The sequence below is a fragment of the Helianthus annuus genome, chromosome 10, assembly GCF_002127325.2.
Source record: "Helianthus annuus cultivar XRQ/B chromosome 10, HanXRQr2.0-SUNRISE, whole genome shotgun sequence".
NCBI lineage: Eukaryota > Viridiplantae > Streptophyta > Magnoliopsida > Asterales > Asteraceae > Helianthus > Helianthus annuus.
The window spans coordinates 28,884,014-28,891,966 of NC_035442.2; the positions used below are offsets into that span (position 1 = coordinate 28,884,014).

At 33.0% G+C, this 7,953-nt stretch overlaps 1 long non-coding RNA gene across 2 annotated transcripts in view; it reads right to left on the minus strand.

The window, feature by feature from the left end:
* Nucleotides 1-7,070, minus strand: part of LOC118482927 — a 32,791-nt gene extending 25,721 nt beyond the window's left edge. Inside the window, exons 1-3 of one of the 2 annotated variants that reach the window (XR_004869247.1) lie at nt 6,944-7,070; nt 6,520-6,753; nt 5,860-5,891 (exon numbers count right to left, since the gene is read on the minus strand). This is a non-coding gene — a long non-coding RNA (uncharacterized LOC118482927). Of the gene's footprint in view, nt 1-5,859; nt 5,892-6,408; nt 6,754-6,943 lie in introns of both variants that reach the window. The other variant, XR_004869246.1, reaches the window with a different exon arrangement.
* Between the last annotated feature and the right edge of the window lie 883 nt (nt 7,071-7,953).

Genomic DNA, 7,953 nt, shown 5'->3' on the forward strand with positions numbered 1-7,953 from the left:
ACACCTCAAGAGTTCGACAAAGAGAAAACAAGAAAAAGGGTTACAGTTCTGGTTCAGGTTATCGAAAGAAACCAAACCATAACGGTAATTTCAGAAAGAAAGGATTGGGTTTTATTCCACCTGAAAATTATAAAAATGAAAAAAATTTCTAAAACAAAAACAGTATTTCTTTCAGGAGCAAGCTCAGAAGAAGAGGAGAAGAGTTCATTCTGGAAGCAGACAAATAGAGAATTCCTTGCGAAGAAGCAAGAAGAAATGAAAAATGGAGTTGTTCAGAAGAAAGAGACAAGAACGTGTTTTCAATGCAAAACAATTGGTCATATTGCCAGGAATTGTCCAAAGGCAATCCAATCAAAATAGGGAGTGTCGCTTAAAATGAAAGAAAAGATGATCGAAAATGAACCACTAACTAAACCGTTTATAGTTTTTAAAAACTCAAAGTTTGAAGTTGGTGAATGTTCAAAAAGGTTTTATAAAAGAAAAGCAAACCTTGACAACCAAAAATGGGTTGTTAAGAAATCGGATGATAGTTCTAGCAATGATTCTGATTCGTCAAAATCAGAGGAGCTATTTTCTGGCGATGAATCTGATTCCACAAAGTCAGAGGAATCACAAGTTGAACCAAAAGTTGAAAAATCAGTTCCGCCAATGGATGATGCAAAATTTCCACCATTGAGGGCTGAAAATTTTAAACAAAAAGTTGGTAAAGTTGAGATTTCAAATCAATTCTTTTCTAAAAAGAAAGAATTTGATGTTGAAAAAGCCTTTAACCCCAAAGTGAAACATATTTTTGGAAAAATGATTGATGGGAAAGTCAAAGGGGTAAAGGAATATTATGAGAAGAAGATGAAAATAAAGAAATCGAGTGTTGACAACTCGGAATCTCCCAAGGACCGTCAGGCTTGGGAGGATCTCTTTAACTGAAAAACCTGACTTGCCGGAGCTCCCAAGTTAGTAATCGTGGAGTAGGAATCGGCATCTTTCTTGAGAAATTCACATCTGTCATATTTCGACTTACAAGTGGTTAATCAAGGACATTAAGTTGTACTTGAATTAACTATCTTACAAGTGGTATGTTTATTGGTAATTGTTTTGTGATAAACCTACAAGTGGTTGAAAACAGTGTGATGAATTAAACCCCATGTTTGTGAAATGGCAAACAAAACTTATTTTTCGGAAAAACCATTTTTATTAAAACAAACTTAAGTGTTTTGAAATCATAATGGGAAAATAGTTTGTTGTCAGGGGGAGTTCTGATTGTTTATGCAAAGTGGATGGCGATTTGAAGCGATTCACAACAGTTGTCACTTTATTTGTACAGTTTGTTTTCAAATTTTCCCAGAAAATCAAAATTGAAACATATTTTGATTTTAGGGGGAGTAAAAATTTAGAATAGAAAATTTCGAAATTTCGAAAATTTGAAAAATTCAAAAACATGATAAAATCCAAAAAGTCAAAAACATCGAAAAAATTCAAAATGAGTTTTGTTGTGAAAAAAGAGGAATTGATAGTACATCAGTGGACTATCACAGCACGCTAAAGAATTGAAAAGTCAAAAATGTGATAAATGATCTCACCGTGGATGTGTCAGTAGGTTTTTACACATTCAGTAGAGTGTTTTCGAGAAATAAACCTAAATAGAAATACTTACTTATCTCGTGGAGAACATCTCTCGGATATATAGGTAACCTCTGAAATCTTGTTTGAAAGACTTTCTATTTCTGACATACTAGGTCTTTGTGCGTGATGATATCTGGGGTATTATACCAGGACTTCTGATTTTACGGGAGCAATAGCCTAGTCCTTGTATAATACTTTGCATAGTTTTAATCTTAAAGCCAGCCCTTAGTACAAAAAATGATGAACCATTGAAAAATGCTAATCATGTGTTGTTGAAGAAAAGATCCCCAAACGGGACACACCTAAAGACGAGCCATCATCTCTTTGTCTGAACGGAAGTTCTAACCTGAGTTCTCATGGTCTCGCATTACCCGGTTACATATATCATTAGTGTACATTCACCTGTAAGACTGGATATAGAAGTCTGGATACAGGAGTATATTCTGAGGTGGGACACTCGTATAAGTTTAAGTGCTTAAAACACTAATCTCGTATCTCGAAACAGTTGAACTTTGTGTAGAAATTTAAGTGGGTCAGTATACTGACAATCTAAGTGAATCGTTTAGAACTTAAAATGTTTAAAGCTTAACGGTGTTTGTGATTTGTCTCATAAACTGATATGATCCTCTTACACAAGCTCACAAAAATATGTCTGTAAATATGTCATTACTGCTTTTCATTAAACTAAAATCCAAAAATATTTTATGTGTGTTTTAGAATAAAATTTTGAAAAATCAAAAAGATTTTACTTCATCTTATTTTCAACAACTGATATTGAAAAGCTGTTTTTCAAAATTCCAAGTGCTAAACATGATGAACAAAAGGTTTGGGAGAATTTGTTTGAGACGAAAAATTAAATTTGAAAAGAAAAAAGGTATTGTTACAAGTGGTTCATCAGAGAGTAACATTGTAAAATCATTTATTGATTGATTAATATCTGAATGTGATATATAAATCTGTCAGATTTTAAATTTGTGAAATTTATTTTGAGGCAGAGGATATGCAGGTCAGCCAGGATTCTGTTTCTGAGTAGAGAGCCAGGTCACAATCCTGATCCTGTGAAAGCCAGACTATGATCCCAGGCACAACTTAAGGGGGAGTCTGCTAGTAAAGGAGAGCCTGTAGATGTAAAGAGCCAGGTTCTGATCATGGATCTGTGGTTTGCACAAGCTGTTGATGCTGATGAACTTAAGGAATCAAGAGATCTGATCAAGAGAATTAGAAAGCTTGAGAGCCAGATTGCGATTCTGAACCTTTGAAGATCAACATCCAAGAGGAAAATTAGTTGATGGAGAAAAGAGAGAGATTGAGGATGCTTACAATGTCAGATACTTCGGGAGAGAACAAGAAGACTGATAAAGACTGAAGATTGAAGACTCGACACTGAAGACTTCGTCAACATCCAAGGGGGAGTTTGTTGGTGCATATGTCTGTCGACTTCGTCTTGTATCGAGTCTTGTAACAGATTAGATAGATCAGGGCACGAAAAACGAGAAAACATGTTGGAAGCTCATTTCGCACGAAATAGATAAGTCATTTCACACGAAATAACTTTGTCATTCCGTACGAAATAGGCTTAGCTATTTCGCTTGGACTGTTTCGTGCGAAATAGCATGTCTATAAATAGTGGTGTCTTGGGTCTCATTTGTAACTTTCCGGTTTCAGTACCGAACTGCTGCCGAAGTGTCTACTCGCTGTAAAACGTTGTTATATCAATCAAAAGACAGTTTAAAGTGAATATCTAGCTGAATCACCTCAATACGTTTGTTTCCGCCTCTCGTATTGAGCAAAAACTCTTCTGAATGACTCGTTTGGGTCAGAAAACGATCCTACAATGGTAACGGTGAAACTTTTTTGAACCCTATAGACGAAAAATGAAACTTTTAGACTAAATTACTAAATTAACCCAAACTACATGGACTAAAATGAAATTTAATTCTATCTCTATCTCTATACTAATAAATAAAAATAAAGTACACATGGATGATTTTTAGGCTTCTTTCTTTAATTTTTGTCACTTGTCATTTATTAGGACTATTTTTGCCATGTGTCATGTTGTGAGTATTCCTACATTTTATTAACCCTTTTATTTATTCTTGATTAATAGTTAATAATTAATAATAATAATAATAAATAATTGATGGTTAATTGATTTTAAATTTTTAGTAACAAATGTTTTTTCTTTAAAAAAATTTAGGTATTTTATAAACTGGTCAACATTTAGATTTAATTAATGCATTTACTACAAGTAAATGCATTTACTGCAAGTAAATGATAAATGATAAATCAGTTAATTACCTAAATTCAATTATGCATATCTTTAAATGTGTATCTCTAAGGTATTATGATGAATTCAAGGATTGTAGTAAAACTCTTAGTTGAAAAATCATTAGAGTAGAGGGTATGATTCAAACACTTTAAGATGTTTGAGTCATTGTCCAACGAATAATATTATGTCATGTCAAGTCCCCATTTCATTCCCATTTTGCACTCAATCACTGGCAATGATTCAAACACCTAGAGAGTGGTAAAGAATTTAAAAAAAATTGTGATTGGTTGAAAGGGGTTGGGACCCATCATTAAACCCCCTCTCTCCTCTTCCCCGCAGCGGTGACTATACACCGAAAACCCAACTCACCGCTCACTGAAATTGGGTGGCGGCAATTCGCCGATCGGTGAAACATACTCCCCGATGGAGTCACCGAAATCACACCGACCCCCTTAGTTCATTACAATCTTGATCACTTAAGTGTGAGATCTTGGGTTCAAGTCTTACGAAAAAAGAAAATATTCATTGTTAAAAAACAACATATGTAGAGTTTTTTTTTTCAAAAGGGTGTGGTAATTTGGTGGCGATAACCATGGAGTCCCCGGATTTAACAAGGAAGAAGATAGGATGGTTAGGGGATTTTTTTTAGTATTCCTTTATTTTTTTTTAAAAGAACCCATTTTGATAAATACTTTTGAAACAAGTCATTTTGATAAATAATTTTGTCAACAACACTCTTTTAAAGAAACAAAACCTCGTCAAATGTACATCAAAAGTTGTATAGTTTAACTCGGTAATATTATAGGTATACTTGAGACTAACAAAATAATTAAAAAAAATACAAATGAGGTGCTTGAAAAATATGTGGAGGTATACTTTTATACCTTTTTTTTAAATTTTATTTATTTGTTTTTCAAAAATATACTTTTAGGAACATACTTTATAAGTAAAAAGGTTTTTTTTTACATGGGGTTATAAAAGATTACTTCTTGATGAGTTTAGCCAGCTATATATTGCATTTTATATAAATATGCATTTAAATTTTATAATATATTATTATACCTTTTATTTTACCATTATTACATGTAACAATATGTAATTTAGGTGATGATATAGTTGATAAAAAATTGAATTATAGTGTTTTTAATGTAAAACCCGTGTAATACACGGGTATCTATTTGATATATGTATATACACGTCTCATTGTTTCAATAGAGGTAGTGGGAATGTGGGATAGGTTTTTTGATGTATGCATACAACGTGTTCCTGAAAATAGACACGTGGCAAATGAATCATAGTTTACTGCCACATAATTTACATTCCTAACCATTAAACTATTAACATTTTCCAAAATTAGCTTAAACATTTTTCAAGAATCTAATTTATTAAGCCAAACCATAGTTTAAGATGATAGTAAGAGTTTACAAAATATAAACTGATAAAACCATGAGCAAGGTAATTGTCATGAAGAATCATATGATGTCACTTTCTAAAAGAAGACAGCACATGCACACCACGTGAAGACTTATCCACGACTTTCCTGCTTTGCCATTGGCCCAACCAAACCCTTATCTTACTATTGTTTTTAGATCCATTTTTGTACTTGTAGTTTAATTTAATTTAATAATTTAATTTAATTATTTACACGTGTTAACCAACACAATATTATGTTTTTATTTCAAATAAATTTATTTACATATTTTATCTATTTATTTTGTGATCATATGTTATATTTCAATGTGAACTAGTATTTGTACCTGTCGCGCGTTGCGGCGGCGTACCTGACTCTTTCCAAACTAAATTTACGTCAAAATAGAGTAACTGGAATTTATATCGTGGAATGAAAACATATTCTATTTTAACCCAAAAATTCTATGTTAAAAACTATACCAACTCGAATCATAGATATGTGGTTCTTGAGCAAAATTTATATCGAAAGTTGAACCAAATAAAAGATAAAGAAAGCGTACCAGTCCCCTATCCAGGTCCAGCTTCTGCAGGCCTGCAACCATCACAACAGATTCAGATATTCCCCTATTTAGGGTCGTCGAAGTTGAAATATGTATGAGGTCAAAGTCAGACAAACTAAACACATTATAACCAAAATAAACATCAAACCCAAATATTACAAAAGTGATGCATTTTCTTAAAAAAAATGAATAATTACTGCATATAACACACATGTATCCTTCAGAGTTCAGATGTATGTATGATTGTATTTTACATTTTCATTCAAATTTTGCTTTTAGGTCTTTAGCAGATAACATATACAAATAAATACTCTTTATTGCATCTATCTACACATGGTCTGGGTTTATGAAATGTATATATGTAACATTAGAACAAAAAACAAAAGCTTAAATTGATATAAAATTGATATATCTAGGGTTCTTGCCTTTTAGACTTCCTTCAGACCGATACTAATAGTCGATTGGATGTGTATTCATTTCAAAAAATCCAAATGAGTTTGGCGAATTAATCAGAGAATACAGATGAACTTGACAAAGTAACTAACAAACCTTGGCTTTTTATTCCAATAAGCTAATTTGAAAGCGATACTGACAGAACCAAAAACATAGAGATTAAAGAAAGCGCCTTTAAAGAAGGTTTCAAATCAAATTCATACAGACCATCCCTTTTTGAGTTTGAATATGCAATTTCCTCAAAAGCATCCATAGTCAAAGAAAGAGTGGTTCCTGCTCCAGCGTCTTCGAGTTCATATCACCATCGAAATCGATCCTTTTGATCACGTGGATGCTCACTCAACCATGGCTTCTTATTAGTCTAGAGGTGCAACACCTTGGTTGAGTTTAACAAATCATCCTAGCCTGCATCGAATGCTTCAGAAATGTTTCTGCACATAACTTCAAACTAAATGATATTAGGGCAAATAAGACATGTATTTAAAGAAACGGAGACTATATTTCTCAATTTCATTAGTGATAATAGTGATCGCTGTTAAAAAAAAATCCACAAATCAGATCAACTGATGGAGGTTTGAGAAGATAAGAATTACAATCATAAAAAAACCCTAATTTCAATCTAGATGCTTACCATGTCTCGCGTTTGAAAAACGCTTGGATGAACAAACTCAAAATTCCCCCAACGATTCAACTTTTCAGATATATTATTGGGTGAAGGGGTTGTGATTTAGATTGGTTGCTTTAGCAAACAAAGAAGCATTTAGAAGGTCCCAGAAGTTTTGAAAGAGCAGCACAAACAAAATTTTTGTCTCTTGTGCACCGACCTTTCTTTTTAATGGTTTATAAATTTACTATCCAGCAGAATTAACTCATAATAGAGTTACTGATAAGGTTTAAAGTTTTATTTTGTAATCATATGTTATATTCCTACCGGCGCCGCCTTAAAGAAAAGAAACATGCAGTTTGGAGACTTGGTGTGCCCTTTGTGCAGTTCAGACGAAGAATCATCTGAGCACCTCTTCATCGCCTACCGGGTTGCTTAGATAATTTGGAACCGTATTAGCACGTGGTGCAAGATTCCCAAGATCTTCGCTTTTTCGATAAAAGATCTCTTTGGTATTCACAAGGATCTCAGGGCGTCGAACAAAAAGAAGGAAGCGGTGCAAGGTATTATAATGATAGCGTGTTGGAGCTTGTGGTCAAGGCTATGGGTTTTCTTTGGTTTGTTAATAGATCTAAATATAAAGAGATAGGTTGGGGTGAGTGGTGCTCGTTTGTGAATATGTAATCCTTTGTTGTTCTGTGTGGTCGGCCCGGTTTGTGTCGGCTTTTCTGTTAATGAAGTTTACTTTTCAAAAAAAAAAATATATATTTCAATGTGAATTTACTATCCGGTAGAATTAACTCATACTAGAGTTACTGATAAGGTTTTATGACACTACGATAAGGAGTTAGCTATAAAGTTCAATTTTTTAAATTTTTATAGGTGTTAACCACCAAAATATTATGCTTTTATTTCAAATAAATTTATATACGTATATTTATTTATTTTGTGGTCATATGTTATATTTCAATGTGAATTTACTATCCAATAGAATTAACTCATAGTAGAGTTACTGATAAGGTTTTATGACAGTATGA